This window comes from Mobula hypostoma, chromosome 2, assembly GCF_963921235.1.
Source record: "Mobula hypostoma chromosome 2, sMobHyp1.1, whole genome shotgun sequence".
Lineage (NCBI taxonomy): Eukaryota > Metazoa > Chordata > Chondrichthyes > Myliobatiformes > Myliobatidae > Mobula > Mobula hypostoma.
This window is the reverse complement of record NC_086098.1, coordinates 201,554,074-201,581,406: the sequence shown is the minus strand read 5'-3', so window position 1 is coordinate 201,581,406 and position 27,333 is coordinate 201,554,074. Positions and strand designations below refer to the sequence as shown.

At 40.1% G+C, this 27,333-nt stretch overlaps 1 protein-coding gene and 1 long non-coding RNA gene across 7 annotated transcripts in view; one reads left to right on the top strand and one right to left on the bottom strand.

Annotated features, from left to right (window-relative positions):
* The window catches only part of LOC134342810 (extracellular sulfatase Sulf-2-like), a 352,386-nt gene extending 325,404 nt beyond the window's left edge, over nucleotides 1–26,982 (bottom strand). For 5 of the 6 annotated variants that reach the window (XM_063041404.1, XM_063041405.1, XM_063041403.1 and 2 more), the window contains exon 1: nucleotides 26,760–26,982. The gene's annotated coding sequence lies outside the window, so the exon portion shown is untranslated. The remainder of the gene's footprint in view (nucleotides 1–26,759) is intronic. The other variant, XM_063041410.1, reaches the window with a different exon arrangement.
* LOC134342811 (uncharacterized) lies at nucleotides 363–18,862 on the top strand. The gene is made up of 3 exons (XR_010017105.1): nucleotides 363–902; nucleotides 2,010–2,399; nucleotides 14,850–18,862. It is a non-coding gene; the product is annotated as an uncharacterized LOC134342811 (long non-coding RNA).
* Nucleotides 26,983–27,333: the final 351 nt, after the last annotated feature.

Genomic DNA, 27,333 nt, shown 5'->3' with positions numbered 1-27,333 from the left:
CTAGAATACGGATCGGCGGTGCTGGAAGTTTCAAATCAGTCATTAATAATTCATTGCACACAGCAAAAAAAGTGAATCATTAATGAAGGAGAGAAATAGACACAGTGACTTTGTTTTTATATATAAGCATCTCATATTTTAAACCCCTAACTCTCTAATGAAAGCATTATGATAGTCATACAAAATTTTTTATGACACTGAGAAACATTTGTAAATGTCAAGGGAATTCACATCTTTATGGTTTAATTCAGCTCTGAAGTTTCCCAGGGTGAGAAACCCTTCATCAGCTTCAATCTCTGTTCTTTCACTTCGCATATTTTAATCACAGAGGCTGTGCAGTATCTTACCAATTTTTAATTTCAGAATGCAAAGAACATCACATTTAGTTTAATCAGCTGATTTATAAAGAATGTAACCAGAGCAGAGGTATTCCTGTACAATCATTAATCTTGAAGTGACACATTTAGTCAAAGCCTGTAGGAACTCTGCTTACAGGTACAGACAAAGTCCTGTATAATTTGAGCCTCATCAGGAGAAAACATAAGGGTACACACTGACATACATGTGTGTGTATACACGCACACACACACGCACACACACACTCAAATGCATAAGTACTCTCACCACTTCAGACAGAAAGTTAAAAAAAAGCAAATCACTAGATTTTGCAGAAAAATATTGTCATTTCCTCATGGAGTTTCCACACAAGCATGGAAAGTCCAAAGATACTGTGAGCCATTCTAAACTCCATTCCGACATTGGACTCTTCAAGGAATTCAGCATAGAAGTGCAGAATTATAGAGGCTTCCCAGCACTTAAACTGGTGAATCAACTCATGTGTCCCCTGCCGGGTTCAATTGGCACAGAATACGGAGAGGAGAGCCTGCAACGAACTAAGGCAAGTGTAGTTTACATTTCTAGATTGCCTGAGCTTACGGATTTTTAAAAATTTCTCTGAGAGTTTAACAGTGGAGGTACACTATTTTTTCTTAAAACGTTTAATAGGTGTTAAACTTCTAATAGTTTAAGCATTTCCAAATATGTCTAATTGTCAGATACACGCTGATTTGACAGGAGGCATGGCTTTGACAGCCAGTGATTGTTTATACTGCTTCTTGGGCAAGTTTTGACCTGATGCCCTCACACAATGGAATCACGTTGTGCAAAACCCTCCCTACATAAGGAGCCTCCCCAGGACTGATTGAACCAGCTTTGTCCAGCCAGATGGTCTCATGAGGTCTGTGCTGGATAAGCACGGACCAGAGCTTAGGAGAGCAGTGAACACAGATAGATCACCAATCTCTTCAAACTCAAACTTTACTCTTTTGAAATGAGACTTCACTCTTTTGAAATAAAACTTAGGTGCAAACAGGAACAATCACAGACAAAGTTACACAGCAATCAAGGAAAAGAAATAATTCCTTAATATACCAAAACTTAACAGCAATTATATATTACATACACTTTCATTTAGTTTCAGCCACTCTGTCAGAGATGTGGGTATGTGATGTAGACTGACCATGCCATCATGAAGTACCAACTTGTTTCAGGCAGTCTTCTCCTTTTAGTATTCTTTGTAATATATCACTTCCTGCACATCATATAGTATATTGGTATGTGTATACAAAATGAAGAATACGATTACACTGCACGCCATAGACTATGCTAATTGATGCACCCAGTCAGAAAATGTATTTGCAATGGATGCCTATGTACAATTTATCATGCAGTCTGCTAATCAATAAAGACAAAGCCGTGTGCAGAATCTAAAATGTTGTTGTATATACAACATAACACCTGCGGTGTGTCATGATAGGGTAAAGTTACTAATGTACTGAAGGACCAACATGTAACAAGTATTAGATATTAGTCTCAGTAACAATAGGTGCATATAATGTGTCAGTACAATTAACCAATAAAACAGTCCTACTACAAAGGATTTCAAGGTACATTTATTATCAAAGAATGTATAAATTATACAGCCTTGATATTTGTTTGCTTGCAGGCAGGCACAAAGTTAGAAACCCGAAAGAACCCAAGTAAAAAAACAAAGACCAACACCTGATGTGCAGAGAAGGGGAAAAAAACGCAAAGCTTGCGAACAACAGAAGTGAGCAAGAAGATTCCAAACCAAAATGTGTCCTTAGATCATTGCATGATATGTAGCATCAGTGATCAGTGTACAGGCTAAAATCCGAGTTACTATCAAGCAGGATAATTTCATGCATTCCCACATGAGACTCCCAAAACAGACATTCCATTCCAAGTTCTGTCGTGGAGATTACCAGGTGGACAAGAGCAACGATTCTATGGTGTCGCCAAAGTCTGCTTGGAAATGTGCAACATCCCTATTGTCATTTGGAAACCTTTGACCCTTAAAGAGGAGTTGCAGCATTCAGGTTGGTGTTGAGAATTTTGATGCCATGTTGCTGGAGTATACAAAACCCCCATGTAAATGGCGGAATGAGTTCATCGCTTCACAAAAACCCACCTGCCTGTCCTATCAGCTACCTCCTGCCTTTTCTGTGGAAGAGTCTATTGTTCCTACAATGTCCTCATTAGACATTTCTGTTCCTACAAGTCCACAGTGAAAACAAGTTCTCCTCACTCCTGAGGTACTGCCAGGAAGAAGCTGTAAACACTATACTGTAGCCTGTGATTGGGCATGATGCACTCCACATGTTAAGCCAGTAAACACACAGTAGACAACATTATAAGTCAGTGTATGTTAACTGAAAATCACAAATAATCTATCTGCACTGTACCATATATGGTTGCCAGTAAATGCACATAATGAATGACATGCATATTCAAAGTATCAAAGTCAAAGTAATTTTATTATCTGAGTATAAATATATCACCACATACAATCTTGAGATGTATTTTCTTGCAGACATACTCAGCAAATCTATATATATATATATATATAGAATATATATAGAATAGTAACTATAACAGAATCAGTGAAAGGTCAAGTAGAGTGCAGAACACAACAAATTGTGCAAATGTAAATATAAACAAATAGCAATAAATAATGAGAACATGAAATAACAAGATAACAAGTCCTTAAAGTGAGATCACTGGTTGTAGGAACATCTTAATGGATGGGCAAGTGAGTGTAGTTACCCCTTTTGTTCAAGAGTCTGATGGTTGAGGGGTAGTAACTGTTCTTGAACCTGGCGCTGAGAGTCCTTAGGCTTTTGTACTTCTACCTGATGGCAGCAGTGAGAAAAGAGCATGGTTTGGGTGGTGATGATGGATGCTGCTTTCCTATGACAGCCTTATGCCTTCAGGTCAGGTCAGATCAGGTCAGGGCCTCGCCTTGCTACTGGTACCACGTAAGCCCAGTTCTACCTGTCTCAGGTTGGGTTGTCGGCAACTCAACCGGCACACCCTCTGGTGCACTTCGGTTAACCAGGGAGGAGGGTGTGTAGACACCCAACAGGACTGAAAACAAAACCTGTCAAAGGGCGGATGAACTCTTTGTATGTCAACGGCCACCTACTGTCTGTGTGAGGATTGGCACACCACACAGTCTTCGTTTCGTGCCTTGTAAGGCATATGAGAGCATTTCATGTAAATACGCTCATAGGTTGGGAGGGCTTTACCAGTGATGTACTGGGTTGAATCTACTACCTTCTGTAGGATTTTTCACTCAAAGGCATTGCTGTTTCCATACCAGACCATGATACAGCCAGTCAATACACTCTCCACTACACATTCACGTAGGTACATAATATCAAGTTACATATGGCACAAGACATGGCTGTATTTATACTTGTGTGTTTAATTGCAAGTTCATTTGCAGTATTATTAGTCCTTGTTTGAGAGAGCCTTATTAATGTAAAATCTATTGTACTGTAAAATATTGTGTAAGATGAGGACAAATAAGGGAAAGGGGAGAAAATTAACCTAAAGAGCTAACAAAACAAAAATGTGACCCAATCAATATTAGCCTTCTAAGAAGTGATAGGACAATCAGAAAATGAAATACTGTATTCAGCAACTCAGATGGAATATATAACAAAGAAACAGGAAGTTCAGTTTAGCTTATCTATTCTCTTGTTTATACTACAAACCAGTTCCCTTTCATTATATTTATCTTATCTCAGCCTTTCAGCATAAACTTCCACTCTATTTTCTCTCATATGCTTGTCTCAGTTCTTTTTGGAAACAACTGAGCTATCGTCTCAGCCACTTCCTGTGGCACTGGAGTTCACATTGTTTGTAATCACTTTCTGAAGGACATTTCTCCATATATTTTCATTGGTAATAATCTTGAAATAGTGGGCTTTAGTTTAGTGTGTTCCTTTTGTTCAAAGTTCAAAGTTCTAAGTATAATTATTATCAAAGTACATACATGTAACCATATACAATACTGAGATTCATTTTCTTATGGGCATTCACAGTACATATAAGTAACACAATAGGATCAATGAAAGACTGCACCCAACAGGATGGACAAACAACTAATGAGCAAAAGGCAACAAACTGTAAATACAAAAAGAAAGAAAATAAATAAATTATTAATAATAATGCACCTGAAGTTACAATGGACATACAAAAATCAGTTATAAAAAATACCCACAACTGGAAGAGTACCAGCAGTAGTAATATTCATAATTATTGGTATAAAATTTTATTTCCTTTCCTCAGCATTTATTAATACATATCAACAATTTTCTTAAAAATCCTGAGAAGTGCTGGAATTTTTGACAGAAAGTAAAACATGTCTCTTACCTAAAGAGGAAATCACAAATGACCCATCCAAATATCGTCCTATTACTTGTTTACAAACTATGCAGTATATAACATTGGAATTTGGATGGAATTGAGGAATGGGAAAGGTGTAGTAACACGTATAGGGGTGTATTATAGACCATCTAATGGGGTGTGAGAATTGGAGGAGCAAATTTGTAAGGAGATAGCAGATATTTGTAGTAAGCACAAGATTGTGATTGTGGGAGATTTTAATTTTCCACACATGGACTGGGAAGCCCATACTGTAAAAGGGCTGGATGGTTTGGAGTCTGTAAAATGTGTGCAGGATAGTTTTTTGCAGCAATACATAGAGGTACCAACTAGAGGAGGGCCAGTGTTGGATCTCCTGTTAGGGAAAGAGATAAATCAGGTGACGGAGGTATATGTTGGGGAGCACTTCGGGTCCAGTGATCACAATGCCATTAGTTTCAACATTATTATGGACAAGGATAGGTCTGGACCCAGAGTTGAGATTTTTGATTGGAGAAAGGCTAACTCTAAGGAGATGCGAAATGATTTAGAAGGAGTGGATTGGGACAATTTGTTTAATGAAAAGGATGTAATAGAAAAATGGAGGTCATTTAAAAGTGAAATTTTGAGGGTACAGAATCTTTATGTTTCTTTTAGGTTGAAAGGAAAGGTTAAAAGTTTGAGAGAGCCATGGTTTTCAAGGGTATTGGAAACTTGGTTCGGAAAAATAGAGATATCTACGATAAATATAGGCAGCATGGAGTAAATGAGATGCTCGAGGAATACAAAGAATATAAAAAGAATCTTAAGAAAGAAATTAGAAAAGCTAAAAGAAGATATGAGGTTGCTTTGGCAAGTAAGGTGAAAATAAATCCAAAGGGTTTCTACAGTTATATTAATAGCAAAAGGATAGTGAGGGATAAAATTGGTCCCTTAGAGAATCAGAGTGGACAGCTATGTGTGGAACCAAAAGAGATGGGGGAGATTTTGAACAAATTCTTTTCTTCAGTATTCACAAAGGAGAAAGATATTGAATTGTGTAAGGTAAGGGAAACAGGTAGGGAAGTTATGGGAACTATGATGATTAAAGAAGAGGAAGTATTGACGCTTTTAAGGAATATAAAAGTGGATAAGTCTCCGGGTCCTGACAGGATATTCCCTGGGATCTTGAGGGAAGATAGCGTAGAAATAGCAGGGGCTCTGACAGAAATACTTCAAATGTCATTAGAAACGGGGATGGTGCTGGAGGATTGGCGTATTGCTCATGTTGTTCCATTGTTTAAAAAGTGTTCTAAGAGTAAACCTAGCAATTATCAGCCTGTAAGTTTGACGTCAGTGCAGGTAAATTAATGGAAAGTATTCTTAGAAATGGTATATATAATTATCTGGATAGATAGGGTCTAATTAGGAACAGTCAACATGGATTTGTGTGTGGAAGGTCATGTTTGACAAATCTTATTGAATTTTTTGAAGAGGTTACGAGGAAAGTTGATGAGAGTAAAGCGGTGGATGTTGTCTATATGGACTTCAGTAAGGCCTTTGACAAGGTTCCACATGGAAGGTTAGTTAGGAAGATTCAATCGTTAGGTGTTAAAATTGAAGTAGTAAAATAGATTCAACAGTGGCTGGATAGGAGACGCCAGACAGTAGTAGTGGATAACTGTTTGTCAGTTTGGAGGCTGGTGACTAGTGGTGTGCCTTAGGGATCTGTACTGGGTCCAATGTTGTTTGTCATGTGCATTAATGATCTGGATGATGGGGTGGTAAATTGGATTAGTAAGTATGCAGATGATAGTAAGACAGCTGGCATTGTGGATAATGAAGTAGGTTTTCAAAGCTTGCAGAGAGATTCGGGCCAGTTAGAAGAGTGGGCTGAAAAATGGCAGATGGAGTTTAATGCTGATAAGTGTGAGGTGCTACATTTTGGTAGGACTAATCAAAATAGGACATACATGGTAAATGGTAGGACAGTGAAGAATGCAATAGAACAGAGGGATCTAGGAATAATGGTGCATAGTTCCCTGAAGGTGGAATCTCATGTGGATAGGGTGGTGAAGAAAGCTTTTGGTATGCTGGCCTTTATAAATCAGAGCATTGAGTATAGAAGTTGGGATGTAATGTTAAAATTGTACAAGGCATTGGTAAGGCCAAATTTGGAGTATTGTATACAGTTCTGGTCACCAAATTATGGGAAAGATGTCAACAAAATAGAGAATACAGAGAAGATTTACTAGAATGTTACCTGTGCTTCAGCACCTTAGTTACAGAGAAAGGTTGAACAAGTTGGGTATTTATTCTTTGGAGCGTAGAAGGTTGAGGGGGGACTTGATAGAGGTATTTAAAATTATGAGGGTGATGGATAGAGTTGACGTGGATAGGCTTTTTCCATTGAGAGCAGGGGAGATTCAAACAAGAGGACATAAGTTGAGAAACACACATAAAAGTTGCTGGTGAACGCCAGGCAGCATCTCTAGGAAGAGGTGCAGTCGACATTTTGGGCCAAGACTCTTCGTCAGGACTAAGCGAAAAAAGAGCTAGTAAGAGATTTGAAAGTGGGAGGGGGAGGGGGAGATCCAAAATGATAGGAGAAGACAGGAGGGGGAGGGATGGAGCCAAGGGATGGATAGTTGATTGGCAAAAGGGGTATGAGAGGATCATGGGACAGGAGGCCTAGGGAGAAAAAAAGGGGGAGGCAGGGAGAAGTCCAGAGGATGGGTAAGGGGTATAGTGAGAGGGACAGAGGGAGACAAAAGAGAGAGAGAAAAAAAAGAATGTGTGTATGTAAATAAATAACGGATGGGGTAAGAGGGGAAGGTGGGGCATCAGTGGAAGTTTGAGAAGTCAATGTTCATGCCATCAGGTTGGAGGCTACCCAGATGGAATATAAAGTGTTGTCCCTCCAACCCGAGTGTGGCTTCATCTTTACAGTAGAGGAGGCCGTGAATAGACATATCAGAATGGGAATGGGACGTGGAATTAAAATGTGTGGCCACTGGGAGAACCTGCTTTCTCTGGCGGACAGTGAGTGGGTGTTCAGTGAAACGATCTCTCAGTTTGCGTCGGGTCTCGCCAATGTATAGCAGGTTACATCAGGAGCACCAGACGCATTATATCAACCCAGCCGACTTGCAGGTGAAGTGTCGCCTCACCTGGAAGGACTGTCTGGGGCCCTGCATGGTGTTGAGGAAGGGAGCATAAGGGCATGTGTAGCACTTGTTCTGCTTACAAGGATAAGTGCCAGGAGGCAGATCGGTGGGGAAGGATGGGGGGGTGGGGCGAATGGACAAGGGAGTTGTGTAGGGAGCGATCCCTGCAGAAAGCAGGGGGGGGGAGGGAAAGAAGTGCTTAGTGATGGGATCCCGTTGGAGGTGGCGGAAGTTACGGAGAATAATATGTTGGACCCGGAGGTTGGTAGGGTGGTAGGTGAGGACCAGGGGAACCTTATTCCTAGTGGGGTGGCGGGAGGATGAAGTAAGAGCAGATGTGCATGAAATGGGGAAGATGCGTTTGAGAGCAGAATTGATGGTGGAGGAAGGGAAGTTGAGAGTTAGGGGTGAAAAGTTTCGGGGTAACACGAGGGGGAACTTCTTTAGTCAGAGAGTGGTAGCTGTGTGGAACGAGCTTCCAGTATAAGTGGTAGAGGCAGGTTCGATTTTGTCACTTAAAGTAAAATTGGATAGCTATATGGACAGGAAAGAAATGGAGGGTTATGGGCTGAGTGCAGGTCGGTGGGATTAGGTGAGAGTAAGCATTCGGCATGGACTAGAAGGGCCGAGATGGCCTGTTTCCGTGCTGTAATTGTTATATGGTTATATGGTTAATAGGACACATGTCGCAACTAGTTACCACTCATTTAGTTAACCACAATAAACTGACAGAAGAGTAGAAAGGATGCCATAAGGGTATGAAAGGATGTAATGAACAACTGATAATAGATTTCGTAATTCTAAATGAAGCCTGTCAGAAAAACAGAAATCTTTCATAGTGTTATATTGACTACCAAAAAGCATTTGATTCTGTCCCACACACATAGTTAATAGAAGTTCTTAATATATATAAATTACACCCAGTACTTGAGAAATTCCTACATCATCTGATGAAGTATTGGCTTACTATAATCACTCTATTAACAACCACTGTTATCAAAGTAAACTGAGGCATTTTCCGGGGTGACTCTATAAGCCCATTATGGTTCTGCTTAGTTTTAAACAAGCTCCCTAATTTACTGAATCAGATGAGATTGGAGTATCAAATCAGAGGCAACCAAACAAATTATACCTTGACACACCTTCTATACATGGAAGATTTTAAATTATATGCTCCTTCGTCAATAAAGCTAAAGCTATGAATTCTAATAGTAGAACTATTTTAATTTTGGACTAGATAAGTGCAGAACATTAAACATAAAGGAAGGTGGAATAGAGCTAGTAGAATATAAAACAAAGCTGCAGGATGCAATACAACCGATGGATGGATGAATATAAAACATACCACTGTCCGGAATATCAACAGGCAAAGAAAATAGATCATAGTGTGATAAAGGGAACATTTTCTACAGAATTTTCTTCAATGCTTAAGAAAATTTGCCAAACGGAACTTAATAATAAAAATATAACAAAGGCATAAATACTTTCTCTATACTCATAATAGTATATTCTTATGGCATAATATCTTGGTCTGAAACCAATCTGGAAAATTTAAAAAGAAAAATAAAACACACAATATGCTGGAGGAACTCATCAGGCCAGGCAGCATCTATGGAAGAGAGTAAATGGTTGATGTTTCAGGCTGAGACCCTTCTTCTGGACAGAAGAAACATGCTGAAGAAAGGTCTTTGCCCAAAACGTTGACTGTTTACTCTATGTCTGTTGCTTTGGATCTCCAGTATCTGCAGATTCTCTTGTGTTTGAAGAAAAATAAGAACTGAAGTGACAGTTTAGAAAACACGATGACACTTAGATTAACACTACCTAGGACTGAAGGAGGCAGAGGAATAACAGACGTAAAAAAATTTACACAACAGTCAGATAAGACTTCTAAGGACATATTTTCATCAACGAAAACAGGATTCAGCACTCCATGCAAGCACATTCAATTCTGATTAGTACTAAACTTAAATGAAAGCACAACCTAGAAAAATGAAGAAATTATCACTGCAGAAGGAAAAAAACAATGCAAGAGCACGACTCTCCATAGAAGACATCCACATGATCTAAGCATACTAGATGTTGATGAGGAAACATCGAACGCCTGGCTCAGAGTCGGGGACCTCTTCCCAGAAACAGAGGAGTTCCTTGTGGCAATACAGAACCGGGTGTTTAACACAAAATATTATTAAAAATACATAATAAAAGACTAACCAATTCAAGATAATAAATGCAGAAAATGCCAAGAGAAACCAGAAACAATCAAACATATTACAAGATCCTGCAGCAATTTAACTCAATCTGATTACTTACACAGGCACAATCAAATGGCAAACATCATTCACCAAAATCTTGCTTTAAAATATAAACTCATAAACAACAGGAATTCTGCAGGTGCTGGAAATTCAAGCAACACACATCAAAGTTGCTGGTGAACGCAGCAGGCCAGGCAGCATCTCTAGGAAGAGGTACAGTCGACGTTTCAGGCCGAGACCCTTCATCAGGACTAACTCATAAAAGACACAATACCTTACCATAAATACAAGCATGATACAATTTTAGAGTCAGAGTCTTACAAATTCTGTTATGACTAATCTATTATTTCAGACAGGGCGATCCATAACATCCAGCCAGAAATAATATTACAAAAAAAAACAAGCAAGAACAAATTTCTTAACAGATATAGTGATTCAAAGCACACATAACATCAGTAAGTGAAAAACACCAGAAATGTGCTGATTTAAAAGAGGAATTTGAATGGCCAAGGAACATGAACAGGGTATATACATTGTCCCAAAAATAATATCTACAACTGGTATCATCCCAAAGTCACTACACAATAACATTAAATAATGAGGCCCATACAGCAAATTTATGTAAACTCCAGAAAGCCACAAAAGTTCATTGTAATTGAGAAATGAGTGCGCTTTGCTATGCCCGTACCTCAGGTTTTACCAGATTTAGCTGAGAAAAGAATAAAAACACAAATAATAATATCATATAAATAAGCACGCAATAAATATTGGGAATATGAGATGAAGAGTCCTTGAAGGTAATTCCATAGATTGTGGGAACATTTCAATGATGCTGTGAGTTAAGGTATCCCCTCTGGTTCAAGAGCCTAATGTTTGAGGGGTAATAACTGTTACTGAACCGGTTAGTGCAAGTCCTAAGGCTCCTGTGTTTTCTTCTTGAGAAGAGAGCATGGCCTGGATGGTGGGGATGCTTTATAAAGGATTCTGCTTTCCTACGACAATGCTCCATGTAGATATGCTTAATAGTGGGGAAGGCTTTACCTGTGATGGACTGGGCTATATCCACTACTTTTTGTAGGATTTTCCATGCAGAAATTGGTGTTTCCATACCAGGTCACAATGCAACCCATCAATATACTCTCCACCACACATCTACAGAGGTACGTCAAAGTTTTAGAAGACATGCCGAATCTTCGCAAACGTCCAAGAAAGTAAAGGCACTGCCATGCTTTCTTCATAAAGAGTCCAGGGCAGGTCCTCTGAAATGATAACACAAAGGAATTTGAAGTTACTGACCCCCTCCACCTCTGATTCTCTCATGAGGACTGGCTTATGGACCTCTGTTTTCCTCCTCTAGAAGTCAATAATCATCTCCTTGGTCTTGATGACATTAAGTGAGAAGTTGTTGCTGTGGCATCCCTCAGCCAAATTTTCAATCTCGCTCCTATATGCTGATTCATCACCACATTTGATTCAGCCAACAATAGTGGTGTCAACAGCAGACTTAAATATGGCATTGGGGCTGTGCTTAGATGCATAGTCACAAGTATAAAGTGAGTAGACCGGGGGAAAGTACTCAGCCTTTGTGGTGCACCTGTGCTGATGGTGATTGTGGATGAGATGTTGTTGCCAATCCAAATGAACTGGGGAAGTCAAGGATACAATTGCACCTGGAGTTATTGAGACTTAGGTCTTGAAGCTTATTGATTAGTTTTGAGGGGATGATAGTGCTGAATGTCAAGCAGTAGTCAATGAAGAGCATCCTGATGTATGCATCTTCATTGTCCAAATGCTCCAAGGTTGAATGAAGTTCTAATAAGATGGCATCTGCTGTTGACCTGCTGTGACAGTAGACAAACTGGAGTGGATCCAGATCACTTCTCAGGCAGGAGTTGATATGATTCATCATTAACCTCGCAAAGCACTTCATCACAGTGAATATTAATGCTCCTGGACGACAGTCATTGAGGCAGATTACCATGATCTTCTTAGGCAGTGATCAGTGCTGGGCCCTCTGTTGTTTGTCATATGCAATACTTTGGATGAGAATGTAGTTGGCATAATTAGTAAGATTGCAGATGACACCATGACTGGTGGTATATTGCAGAGTGAAGAAAGCTGTCTAAGGTTACAACAGAATGCAGACAAATTGGGAAAGTGGGTAAAGGAATAACTGATGGCATTTAACTAATGTATTTTGAAAAGTTAGTTCAGGAGATTGCAGAGTTCCTCGGCAGTGTTGTTGAGCAGATTCCCTGGGGTCCTTGGAAATGGACATAAAATAGACTGATGTTCAGAAAGATGTAATACACAAGAGCTGGGATGTCATGTTACAAATGAACAAAACATTGGTTAGATTTCACTTAGAGTTTTGCAGGCAGTTCTGATTACCACACTATAGGAAGGGTGTGGTTAGGATGGATAGGATATAGAAAAGTATCACAAAGATGTTATCTGGATTGAGTTATCAGAAAAAAATGATATGATAGGCCTGTTTCTCATAGAATGAAGGAGACTAAGAGATGACAAGATAGGAGTATGCGATGCATAGATAAGTTAACTACTGCCTGCTTCCCACGGGAGGGCTGTCTAAAACTAGAAGGCATAGGTTTACAACCACAAACAGAGAAGATACTGACAACGTATACATAATTTCAAATTATCCATATATAGAAGGTATGTCAAGGATTAATTTGTTTGGTTGCCTCTGATTTGATACCCCATTTTCATCTGTTTTGTTAAGTGTGTAAACAATGTTGGTACCTCAAGAGTGGTCATCTCACAACCCAACCAAAAGTCTTGCCTGAACACAGAGGTGTGCTCCCTACTAAAAGCCTGGGTGCTGCCTTCAAGTTTAGAGACAGAACAACTCTCAGAGCAGCCAAGAGAAACCTCATCTTGGGCATCGAGGGCAAAGACAACCTACAAACAAGAAATCCAGGAAGATGAGTCTGATAACAATCCCCAGCATATCAAGGGCATTAGTGACCACGTAAGGAAAAATGTCATTGACTATACCAGTGACGCCTCCCCCTGTGACACTCTAAACAACTAAATAAATGCATGCTTTGAGGCATTAAACGCACTGTCAGCCGTGAAAGCTATCCCTCTCACAGGTGAACGGCGACTGTCTGTAACAGCAGACATGAGAAGCCCTCTGCAGAGGGTCATCTCCGTGAAGCTGCCGGGCCAGACAACATCCCAGGTCGAGTCCTCAGTGAGTGTGCACACCAGCTCACTGACGCCTTCACAGACATCCTGAGCACTTCACTCATACAGGCCGCTGTCCCTACATGATTCAAGTCAGCCACATTCATCTCTGTATGAAAGAACTTTACATCTTCAGACCTAAATGACGACTGCCTGGTGGCACTGATCCCAATCATCATGAAGTGCTTTGAATGGCTGGTAATGGCACAGCTCAAAAACTCCATTCCTGCCACACTGGATTCTCACTGACAGAGCCGCTTTACAACAATCCCATAGCAACTGTCATGCACCTGGCCCTGACACACCTAGATACTTATGTCAGAATGCTCTTTCTGGATTTCAGTTCTACATTCAGCACTATTGTCCCACAGACCTTGGTGAACAAACTCCTACTCCTCCGTCTAAATACACCACCGTGCAACTAGGTGTTGGACTTCCTAACCGGCAGACCTCAGATAGTCAGGATGCACCACTGCACCTCCCTCACCATCATCAGGATGCACAACTACCCAACCCTCCCCACCTTCCTCAACATGCGTGCCCCCCAGGGCTGTGTGCTGAGCCCACTACTCTACACTCTGCTCACACATGTCTACATGGCTAAACACCCGAGTAATCACAATGTCAAGTTCGCAAATAACACAGCTGTGGTGGGGCTCATCATGAGACAGCCTACAGACAGGAAGTGGAGGAGTGACAGGCAAATAACCTCTTTCTCGATGTCAACAAGACAAAGGAAATGGTTAACAACTTCAGGAGAACTCGCACCACTCACTACCCTCTTTACATCGGAGGCACAGCAGTGGAAACTGCGAACAGTTTCAAACTCCTAGGGGTACACAGCTTCCACAACCTCTCATGGTCCCAGAACACATTCCACACAATCAGGAAAGCTCACCAATATCTCCACCTTCACAGGAGGTTGAAGGGAGCTGGACTATACACATCGATATCCATGTCATTCTACAGGTGCGCAGCAGAGAACATCCTAACAAGCTGCATCAGTGCATGGTACGGAAACTGCACCGCGACGGACAGGGAGGCTCTACAATGGGTAGTCAAAACCACTGTGCATCACCAGCACTAGCTTACCTGCTATCAAGGACATATACACAGAAAGGTGTAAAAAAAGGGCCAGTAACATCATGAAGGATACCAGTCACTCTGCTCTTGGACTGTTTGTCACACTCCCATCAGGGAAGAGGCCACATAGCATCCATAACAGGCCACCAGACTCAAGAACAGTTACTTTCCATAAACAGTAAGGCTAATCAGCACCTTCATCCACCCCTCCATACCCCTCAGCATCACTACCTTATCATTCCCTGTCTGTCACCTTATGTACAGACACTCCTGTGCCTAGTGATAATTTATGGACATACAGTAGGCTTTCTTCTGTATTTATGTATATTTATTGTGTTCTTTTATTATTGTGTTCTTTATCTTATTGTGTTTCTTTTGTGTCACATCATATCTGGAGAAACAATGATTTTGTTCTCCAATACAGTTGTGTACTGGTAATGATAACTCCGAGATTGACAGCCCGAAGCCTGGCTGTGAAAAGAGGAGGGTCGGGCATTGAGCTTGCAACCGCTTCCTGTAAGATCCCAGTGCTACAGAAACAGCAAAAGAAGCTTCAAAGACCTCATCCCTGGGAGAGGAAGGATACATCGAGAAGAAGGGCTACGTTTGGAAAAACTTGATAGACAGGCACAGGGCAGTGGCCTCTGTTGAACTGCTGTCAGAGGCCTATTGCCCAGTGGGGATGATTGGTTTAAGAAGACTGGAAATGACATTAAACAATCTTGAATCTTAAGGTAAGAAGATAGGAGGTTTAAAAATGGTGATGGGTAAATACTTCCACACAAAGCGTAGCTGGTATTTAGAATAAGCTGCCAGAGGCGGTAGTGGAAACAGGAATAGTACAACATTTACATTTAAGAAGGTATCTAGACAGATACTTGAATGAGCAGAGAATAGATGGATGTGGAATTAACTCAGATAACTGGGATTAGAATAAAGAGGTATGATAGGTATGCTGAAGTGCCTGTTTCAACTCTACAACTCTGTAATTACTCTATCCTTGTTTATATGGGTGAATAACCATGGAATTTAATCGAATATTAGCATTTTGCTTTGGTTAGAATCGGCTCTTATTACACTTCCTAACCAAAACATTCTCAACCTGAGTCATATCCTGAGAGCCCCCGGCAAACTATAATATTGGAATTTTATTGTAACAGGAGATCTAATGGATTTAAGGCCAGGACATCTCCGGTTACTCTGTAACACTTCACATTGAAGGTTGTAAATTTGGACTGAGGAATCTCATTTCCCAAAGATTTATATAAGCAAGGATAAAATTTGAAAACAGAGAAGTTATGGACAACTTATGTTAAATATTGTTGGAATCACATTTGGAATGTTGTGTGCAGGCCTGTTTGTCATAAAAAAGGATATGGAGGTAATGAAAGAATTGCTGGCGAGAATACCAAAGAAGATTGACAGAAATTAAGCCTTTCAGTGTGAACATCTTGTGCTGCTTTTCCCTTGTAAAGACAGCCAAAAAGTTAAAGTTACACAGCATTTAATGGATAAGACAAAGGGAGAATGTTCTCACTTGAGTGAAAGAATAACATTAAAGTCCATTGGTATAAGGTAATCATTTAAAGATTAAATAGAAAATTCAGCATAAATTTCTTTACCTAGGATGTAGCAAGAATGTAGAACTCACAATCAACGAGGTAGTTGTTTAACAGAAAGTTAAACATGCGTATCAGGTAGAAGGAAATTGAAGGTTATAATGAAAGATAGGGCACTAGGTTGCAAGGAACATGGAACACATGCCAGAAAAAAATTGATTGGCCCAAATGGTCAGCTTCTATTCTCTAAAATCTATGTCTTCCATTATAATGGAAAAGCATTTGCCTTGAACTGACAGTATTTATCAAACATTCCAAAGTTCACCTTAAGAACTACAAAAAGGATAATGTCCTGACGAAGGGTTCCGGCCCGAAACGTTGACTGATCGTTTCCACGGATGCTGTCCGACCTGCTGCATTCCTCCAGTGTGTTGTGAGTGTTGCTTTGACCCCAGCATCTGCAGATTATTTTGTGTAATGTACGTGCTTATTGCCTAGTTTGTTTTTATTGCTAATCTTACATGCACAGACTGGTGGAATTAAGCCTTTTCGATCAATAACACTGAGATGTTACTTTGTTACCATAAAACATTGTCAATATTTTGAGGGAAATGCAATGGATTTTATCACTTTCTCAATGAATGCAGACATTAATACAGTGCACAGCAATATGTGCCACTTCACTGAGTACGTAGCTTCGCACTAGAAAGGAGAGAATAAAACCACTGACATGCCAAGTAAATCAGAATGAAGCAAATGATTTGGGGTGAAGTTACTTTAGGTCAGAACTATGGAATGTAGTAAAGAGGAAGCCTCTGTTTATTAAAGGTTAAGTAACAATAACACTGATAACAAGACTTCCTGTTTTCAACAAATTTGCCTGCAGGTTGGGCGTGATCTATCAAGTTCTGATCATTTACACAAAGAACTAACTTTTTTTGAAATTGATATATGCTTTAGTTCAATCATTAAAATTGTAGCCAAGATTTGAATATAGTTTAAAGCTATTAAAAAAGAAATAGTAGCATTTTACAGCACCCAGAATTAGATTCAATTGTTAGGAAAGGAAAATTGGTGCTGGCCAAACCGAATAGCAAAATTTTCTTACACCTTAGAAGTCTATGAGTGTCTATAAAAAGTATTCACACCCTTTGGAAGTTTTCATGTTTTATTGTTATACAACACTGAATCACAATGGATTTAATTGGCTGATCAACAGAAAAAGACTCTTTGTGTCAGAATGAAAACAGATCTCTACAAAGCAATCTAGATTAATTACAAATATAAAACACAAAATAATTGATTGTGTTAAGTATTCACCCTCTTTAATATGACACACTGGTGCAGCCAATTGGTCTTAGAAGTAACATAATTAGTTAAATGGAGATCACTGTGTGCAGTCAAGGTGTTTCAATTGATTGTAGTAAAAATACACCTGTATCTGGAAGGTCCAACTGCTGGTGAGTCAGTATCCTGGCAAAATCTACACTATGAAGATAGAAGAACACTCTAAGCAACTCTGCAAAAAGGTTATTGTACAAGTCAGGAGATGGATATAAGAACATTTCCAAGTCACTTAATATCCCTTGCAGTACAGTTATGTCAATCATTAAGTAATGGAAAGAATATGGCACAACTCTAAATCTGCCTAGAGTAGGCCATCCTCAAAAACTGAATGACTGTGCAAGAAGGGAACTCATGAGGGAAGCCACCAAGAGAACTATGACAACTCTAGAGAATTACAATCTTCAGTGGCTGAGACGGGAGGAACTGCACATACAGCTGTTACCCAGGTGCTTCACCAGTCGCAGCTTTATAGGAGAAGATATGTTTTCCAGCAAGACAAAGACCTCAAGCATAAAGCCAAAGCAACGTAGGAATGGCTTAAAAATAACAAAGTTAATGTCCCAGAGTGGCCAAGTCAGAGTCCAGACCTCAATCCAATCAAGAATTTGTGGCTGGACTTGAAAAGGGCTGTTTGTTCATGATCCCCATGCAATCTGACAGAGCTTGTGCAGTAAAGCCTTCCCCACCGTTGAGCACATCTGCACTGAGCACTGCTGCAGGAAAGCAGCATCCATTATCAAGGACCCCCACCATCCAGGGCAGGCTCTCTTCTTGCAGCTGCCATCAGGAAGGTGGTACAGGAGCCTCAGGACCCACACCACAAGGTTCAGGAGCAGCTACAGGTGTCCCCCGCTTTTCAAACATTCGCTTTATGAAACCTCACTGTTACAAAAGACCTACATTAGTACCCTGTTTTCACTTTCAGAAGGTGTTTTCGCTGTTACGAAAAAATTCAGCGTGCGATAAAAATCAGCACGCGATAAAGAGCAGTGCGCGCCCCGAGCAGTCGCTCTCCCCGGATTCGGAATGGCATTCTCGCCAGCATTGCTTTAACATGAGCCTGTGAGCAGTCATTTGCAAGATGAAGTCATTTGCAAGAAGAGTTCTATGGTGTCGGAAAAGCCTGGAAGAGCTCGTAAGGGTGTTACACTTAGCATAAAACTAGACATAATTAAGCATTTCAATCGTGGTGAACGAAGGAAGGACAAAGTGAGTTTGGCTTGTGGAAGCTGACGAAGATGATGTTGAAGAGGTTTTGGCATCCCATGACCAAGAACTGATAGATGAAGAGCTAATGTAATTGAAAGAGGAAAGGATAACAATCGAAACCAAATGAGTAATGATAAAGTACGACTTTAATTTTGAAAGGGTACGTAGGTTTAGGGGATATTTGCAAGATTCTTTGAGTCCTTACAAAGAACTGTATGATAGAAAAATGCGCGAGGCTCAGCAGTCAAGCAAGCCTTCCACATCAGCCACAGCAGACGATGAACCTCGACCTTCGACATCGAGGCGGGCAGTCATAGGAGAAGGTGAGCTGCCTGCTCTAATGAAAACAGACAAAGAACTGACACCCCAGTGTCCCACCACCCCAACACCTAGGCCGCGGACAGATACTGTACCGATTTGCGGAGAATGCAGCAGTAGCCGGGAGGCACACAGCACATCTTTAAGAAAAAAGCCAAAATAAACATGCTAATTAATTAGGTGCCGCCCCACACGCAATTGTCGGCCCAGATCAGAGGCGATGCAATGGGCAATCGGCACTGATCTGGGCTGACAATTACGTGTCGGGCGGCACGAAATTAATTAGCATGTTTATTTCGGCTTTTTTCTTAAAGATGTGCTGTGGGCCTCCCAGCTACCGCTGCACCCCTGCGTGCTTCGCGGCAATGTATTGGTTGGTGGCCTGGAGGGTGGGGGCCACTGCACCACCCAACCTGCGACGACTCAGCCTAACACACCATCATCAGTGTGCTCTGCGCTGTCCTGATTCCGGTAAGTGATACTACACTGTACATGCATTATTTCTACTTTATATCGGCTGTGTATTTTTACATGTTAATTGGTATGATTTGGCAGCTTCATAGCTTAAAGGTTACTGGAGAGCGCTTGCACCATGTTTTTGCCAACAGCGCTTGCGTGAGATTTTCTGCCGACGGCGCCTGCATGAGATTTTCGCTACGGAGAACAGTTCAATAATGATTGTGGGAGAAGTATTTCTACTTTATATAGGCTGTGTATTTATCATATCATTCCTGCTTTTACTATATGTTACTGTTATTTTAGGTTTTATGTGTTATTTGGCATGATTTGGTAGGTTATTTTTGGTCTGCGAATGCTCACAAAATTTTCCCATATAAATAAATGGTAATTACTTCTTCGCTTTACGACATTTCGGCTTACGAACCACTTCATAGGAATGCTCTACCTTCAGATGGCGGGGGAAACCTGTATAACTCCTCAACCATCAGGCTCTTGAATGAAAGGGGATAACTTCACTCAATCCATTACTGAACTGCTCCCAGAGCCTATGGGCTCCCTTTCAAGAACCTTTCATCCCATATTCTCTATAATTATTGCTTATTTATGTATTATTATTTGCTTTCTTCTGTATATGCACAGTTTGCTATCTTTTGCACATTGGTGTTTGGCTATCCTGTTGAGTACAGTCTTTCAACAATAAGCAAATGCTTTGAGAGGCTGGTCAAGGACTGCATCTGCAGCTTGCTACCACCCAAACTGGACCCCCTACAACTCGCCTACCAACACAACTAATTGACAGATAATGCAATAACCACTGCTGTACATACCGTCCTTACACATCTGTAGAAGAAGGATGGCTATGTGAGAATGGTGTTCTTGGACTACAGTTCAGCATTCAACGCCATAATTCCAACCAGGCTCGACAGGAAGCTCAGAGACCTCAGCCTTGACCCTGCCTTGTGCAGCTGGATCCTGGACTTCTTGTCAGTTCACTGGCAGGTGGTAAGAATTGGCTCCCTCACCTCCAAACCTCTGACTCTCAATTACAGGAGCCACTCAGGGCTGTGTACTAAGTCCCCTCCTTTACTTCCTGTATGCCCATGACTGTGTCGCCACTCACAGTTCTAATCTGCTAACTAAATTTGCTGATGATACTACAATGATTGGCCTAATCTCAAACAATAACGAGGTAGCCTACAAGGAAGAAGTCATCTCTCTGACACAGTAGTGTCAAGAAAATAACCTCTCCCTCAATGTCACAAAAACAAAGGAGTTGGTTGTAGATTACAGGAGGAATAGAGATGGGCTAACCCCTATTTACTTCATGGATCTGGGGTTGAGAGGGTAAGCAGATTTAAGTTCCTCGGCATCCACATCACCGAGGACTTCATGTGGTCTGTACACACCAGCTATGTGGTGAAAAAGGCACAAGAGCACCTCTTTCCCCTCAGACGGTTGAGGAAGTTTGGTATGGGCCCCCAAATCAGTGGTGCGGACAGCCCAGCACATCTGTAGTTGTGAGCTTCCCATGATTCAGGACATTTACAAAACCAGGTGCGAGAAAAGGGCCCGAAGGATCATTGGGGACCCGAGTCACCCCAACCATAGTCTATTCCAGCTGCTAGCATTTGGGAAGTGGTATCACAGCATAAAAGCCAGGAGCAACAGGCTGCGGGACAGCTTCTTCCACCAGGCCACCAGGCTGATGAACTCACGCTGATTTGAGTGTATTTCTATGTTACATTGACTGTTCTATTTATTATAAATTATAAATTACTATGATTGCACATTGTACATTTAGACAGAGATGTAACATAAAGATTTTTACTCCTCATGTATGGGAAGGGTGTAAGAAATAAAGTCGATTCAATTCAATGATCCTTTTTTACTGTGTATGCCCACGAGAAAATAAATCTCAGAGTTGTATTTGCTGACATAAATGTACTTTGATAATAAATTTACTTTGAACTTTGAATCCAGAACCTATCATCCTCCACTTTAAATATATCCAACGACCTGGCCTCCACTGCCATTCACAGCAATGAAATTCTACAGATTCACCACCTTCTGGCTAAAGAAATTCCTCCTCATCTCTGTTCTTGAGGGATGTCGATGCACTCTGAGGCTGTGCTCTCTGGTCCTAAACTCCTCTGCTGTAAGAAACATCTTCTCCAGGTCCATTCTGTCTAGGCCTTTCAATATTTGATAGGTTTCATTGAGATTTCTTCCCACACACACACTCTTCTAAACTCCAGTGAGAATAGGCCCACTTACAAAAACCTCTATCAGTTTCTGTTTTCACTATCTTAATCCCCTGGTACAATTCAGTATCGCCTATAAAGTTCAATTATTTTGACTTTAGGTAAGCAGCAATGAGTCCAGTATTGATTCCATGACACTCAATCAAGGGCACACCTCATTTCACAACCACCTTTCACTTCAAAATACCCTGGATATGTTTGACGTGGTTGTGGATCCTGCTTCCTTTTCCAGTGACTTCTGTGCCTTATTACAGGGTAAATCAATACCTTGATTGTATCTACAAACTATTCCAGGAATCCCTCCCATTGAATTCATACCTACTCCTTCATAATACCTGTATAGGTGTTTCAGTATTCTGCCTTTCAGGATTCCTGCATCCAACTGTGTTCTAATTGCCAAGGTCATCATGATACCATTTAAAGAAGCTGTGGTGTTCTGTGACTCTATTATATTTGTCCAGCCACACCTCGGTTTATAAAGATTGTGGAAAGGCTATCAATGGTTTCAACAATCACTTCTTTAAACATTGTTGACACTCATCAAACTGGGTACTACTTGGCTTCCTTAATCAGAGATCAGTCTAAACTTCCCATATCACTTAATCCAACCCCTGCTGTTTGCATGCTTGAGAAATCTAATTGCAAACCAAAATATCTGTTCTTGACTTGTACAGCAAAAAGAAAGAATTCATGATTTTGTGATGATATTACACAGCCATTAATCTTCATTTCCTCTTTTATCTTCTCATTCAATGACACACATAGGAATACCAGAACCCTATTCTTGGACCCCTTTCCCAACTGTTTTCTTGCTAGGTTCTACCTGACCCCATAACCATTTGTTCAATGTGACAATCCAGCATTACATCCAGAATCACGTTCTCATGCAGAATGTGCTTTTTATAGACCTCCTAATCCACCCTTGGGAAATTCAAGTCAGCCATAACAAAGACAATTATCTTTGTACACATTACCATTAGTTGGCTGAAGTTTTTATTCTCTGGCGCCCCCACCTGTTGCAGATAGAATAAGAGCCCATGAGATAGTACACTAATAGTGTGCATTACCAGCAGCATAATACATCACGAAGAGACATGGAAAACCACTGAAGTGTAAGCACTATTTTTATTTCATAAATACTGAGGTCTAGAAAGCATACATAAAGATCATCTTGCATATTCTTGTTCTTTCTTAAAAAGGACACGTATTTATATTATTTGTAGATTTAATTTGTCATTGGTTATTCTGAGTCAGCAGTCTTCTCAAAGGACCATCCCAGTGGTATTGTATCTACTTGTTGGCATGTAAATGCTGCCACTTCTTGACTGACTTCAAAGGCGTCTTGTGTCACCTCTTCTACAGCCTCCATTGGATTAACTTCTAGGCTATCTCAAATATATAATTTTATGATATTCTACTGTGCATCTTTTGTAGGTGTCAAATAATTTCTGTGTCCACTTCTAACTCAGTAAATCTGTATAAACTTTCAAGAGTTTTTGGTGACATACCAAATCTCCTCAAATTTGGCCCTAGTATGCTTTTCTTTGTGATCAGATCAATATGTTAGGCCAGAATAAATCCTTTGCAATGTTGACACCCAAGAACTTGAAGTTGCTCACCCTTTCCACTGCTGATGCCTCACTGAAGAATGGTGTTTGTTCCCTAGACTTCCCCTTCCTGAAGTCCACAGTCAATTCCTTGGTCTGCGTAGGTCACTGGGTTAATTCCAGGGATAAAAGGAATGTCATATGTTGAAATATTGGAGCAACTAGGTTTGTATACATTGGAATTTAGAAGGATGAGAGGGGATCTGATTGAAACATATAAGATTATTAAGGGATTGGACACGCTAGAGGCAGGAAACATGTTCCCGATGTTGGGGGAGTCCAGAACCAGAGGCCACAGTTTAAGAATAAGGGGTAGACCATTTAGAATGGAGCTGAGGAAAAACTTTTTCACACAGAGGGTTGTGGATCTGTGGAATGCTCTGCTCCAGAAAGCAGTGGAGGTCAATTCTCTGGATTCTTTCAAGAAACAGTTAGATAGAGCTCTTAAAGATAGCGGAGTCAAGGGATTTGGGGAGAAGGCAGGAACAGGGTACTGATTGTGGATGATCAGCCACGATCACAGTGAATGGCGGTGCTGGCTCGAAGGGCCGAATGGCCTACTCCTGCACCTATTCTTTATTGTCTGGCTGACAGTGAGTGCAAAATTATTGTTGTGTCACCACTTAACCAACCGATCTACTCCTGTACACCACTCTCCTCTCATTTCCATCTGAGATTCTGCCAACACTGGTGTCATCAACAAATATACAGATGGAATTTGAGCTGTGCCTAAACAGTCATGAATCTAGAGGGGGTAGAGCAGTAGGCTAAGCACACATCCTTGAGGATTCCCCTCCATCATTCCCAACCCAATTTTTCCCCAACCCTGCACTGTTCATTTCTATCTGCCTGCTAGCTTTTGCTCCGCTCCTATCATCCATCTTTTTAATACTAGCTCCCTTCTCTCTATCATTCAGTCCAAATGAAGCATCTCAACCCAAAATATTAACTGTCCATTTCCCTCCACAGATGCTACAGAGCATGAGAATTCCTTCAGCATTATGTGTTTTTTTTTCTGCAGGTGCCTATCATTCAGCATCTATAGATAGATAGTTCACTGTTTCAAGCTCCTCTTAATTTGTAAATTGGGGTGATCTGATATTCACAAATTCCAGCTGTTACTTAAAACAGAAAATAAAGCAGGACGATGTAAAATAAAGTTAAAATATTTTTGTCAGGATCTGAAAGTTCAAGACCCAAATGGTCAAAATCTATCCTTTTGTAAATAAGCTAAGGACAAAATCTATTCTGTTGTCTGTTCAATGGCTCAATATCACTTCAGGATTGGTAAAGAGCAGGTAAAACTTTGTTAGGCTGAATGTCTGCCTTCACCTTAACTATGGACTATAATAAATGGCTCCCTCTGGTGGCCCTGTCAAGTTCACACATTGCAAAGGATGGAAAATATCCCTGCTGAAGGTTGCACACTATTTAATATCCACATTTAAAAGGGAAAAAAATTCAGAAACAGCCATAGTGTCACACCATACTTTGCTTTCTTTTACCTCAACAGCTTAATTCCTTTTTATTCAGAGACACTCATTTGGGGATAAAGCAGTCAATCCTCAATGTGCACAGAATTCTAATTTTGGCTTTTGCAAATTATCCACTATTCAAATTGCCTCATTAATATTTAAATAAATTCTGCGCGCAACCTGACCACTTTTGCAGCCATTGCTGTAACATACACAAGAGAAGGAAGGGCTCCCTCAGCAGGTAAGGGTCCATCGCTGAGGATAAATATTTAGTATGATCCCATTTCCATAAAGGTCATTGGCTGCCCTGTGTCTCAAACTATCCAAATGCTACTTTTAAATAAGGGTGTTTTGTTTACGCATCAGGATTGTGCTCACATTACACTGGAGATTCACCTGGATCTAATCTGCACATGCATTATGTCTGTGTTTATTACGCTGGGGAAAACCCTTCTCATTTCATATTCATGTAGTTCTGTGTGAATCCAGCACATGCAAACAGAATGTAGGTGTAAATAACAATAAATGTTTTGTCATTTTTCATGAGTAAATACAAGGGGGGAATAAAATGTTTTTTTAATATGTTGCACTTTTATGTGGTAATTTTAGTGCACTGTTGAATCATAAAGACTACTGCATGTTTCTGGAATTATACTCAGATTGGATTTGGTCTATAGATCAATGACAGCTTAGTTATTAAACAAAACCAGGCCAAATCCCAACACAATCACAGGCATTCTGTGAGATGTGATCTGTACCCTTGGACGCAAGCATTCAAGGCAGAAGTCAGATCATGCACTTTCAGAATGTGAATAGAGTGGAATGTAACATTTGAAGAGACTGGCTGCAAAACGTAAATAATTTCTAATCATCGATGTTTAATATTTCTTTTACATTGGTAAATTGTCTTGCTTAATGTTATATCAATAAAAAAACAGAAAAAAATCAAAGTAATTCTGAATCCTTTCTCTTTGCATTCTGTTAGTCCTAATGCAAATAATCTTTGTTACTTTGTACATTCAAAACGCTGAACATTAAAATGACCAAACTGACAGTTTATACCACCAATATAATGTGCTGATAACATAACAATCAATTATATGATAAAGTAATTACTGTCATTTACATTATAGTCTAGGCTGATTATATCATGCCCTCTTTGAACCCTGTTTCCTCTTACACAAATCATAGAACCAGTATCTATAATATTGTGCAAGCCAAGTTGCAATGTCTAAATATAAGAAGGACTTTCATATGGAAACAGTGGAAGATTAATCAGAAATCATAAATAAATTTCATTCAAACTTCAACTATTTTATCCTCAGCAGAATACTTAATAAATGGAAAATAAAATTTAATATGAAGGAATACAAAGTTATTATGAACCAACATTTTAAACACAATTAAATAAAATGACACTCTTAAGAACCACGCAAGTTTACAAATGAATAATAGAATGTAATAAGTGTAAGTTAGTTTAAGTCATAAGATGTCCAAAACATGCTCTTATAATAGCAGGCTGAAAGGATTGTAAAGATCATCATTGCTTCATGTCATAGAACTGATCTGAAGTGTTTCTCTATTATGGTTTTTATGAGAGCTCAAAATAGGTAAAAATAAACAAAGAAATTAAAGTTTTATAAGTATCTAGAACTGTATCGTGAACTGTTCTGCAACTTCATCCAGGCAACCACACAGAATTATAGTCTATAATTAAGAATTCACTCTCAGGGAACTAAAAACACTATTTATATCTTTCCCAAAATCTATGGGAAATAGAAATGATAAGCATTATTAAGTTAATTCATTCATCTTGACAAATGTTATGTCAGACTGGTGTTCAATATTAAGATCACCGTGAGATGAAATAGCAGTGGTGAAAACATTAGAAAGGCAGAAATTACAGCCATCGGTGGCTCAGCATAGGGTTTACTCCAACCATTCTGAATCATTCATTTTAAAACAATTTCTATAAAATATGATTGCCTTACTTTCAGCATGGTATAATCTTACTGTAACTGTTACCAGGCTGGTACACATCACTGATACACAGAACAGACTCACAAAGTAATGCACAAAACGGCAGCAGTTCACATTACCTTTATCAGTCAGTCTTCTCTCATTTCTGGGACACAGGGCTGCTCAGGAAGGGACCCCTTAACAATGCCAGCAAGCTGAGACCACACAGCTCCGAAAAGGGATCTCAATGGCTTCTCCTCTCAACCTCATTCAACTGCGATGACTGAATTAGGCCAGATCTAACCATCTGTTGAAACACGCCTGGATTAGTCACTGTACTCTGTTTGCACCCAGTCTGAAAGCTGCAGGCTGGGTGTTTCCAAGGAGCAGAGGCGGAGCATAGATTGCCATCTAAAGCACTCCAGAATTTTATGATTGGTACCTTGCACAGCTAATTGGTAAATGAGCTGTGTGAGGTGGAGAAAGTTACTAAGTGGATCGGTTGTGTGCGAGCTGCTTGATGCTGCCTGTGATTCAAGGACCTTGCAGATTCTTGGCAGAGTATTTTTGTGTATTCACGGTACATCTGTAGCAGACATTTCCATCTGATCAGCTCCTTATTATGCATACATGGGGAAAAAGGTTTACTTAATTTATCAGGAAACAGCTGACTTAATTGTTTTTCAGCAGCAACCTATTTCATTCACCTTAATA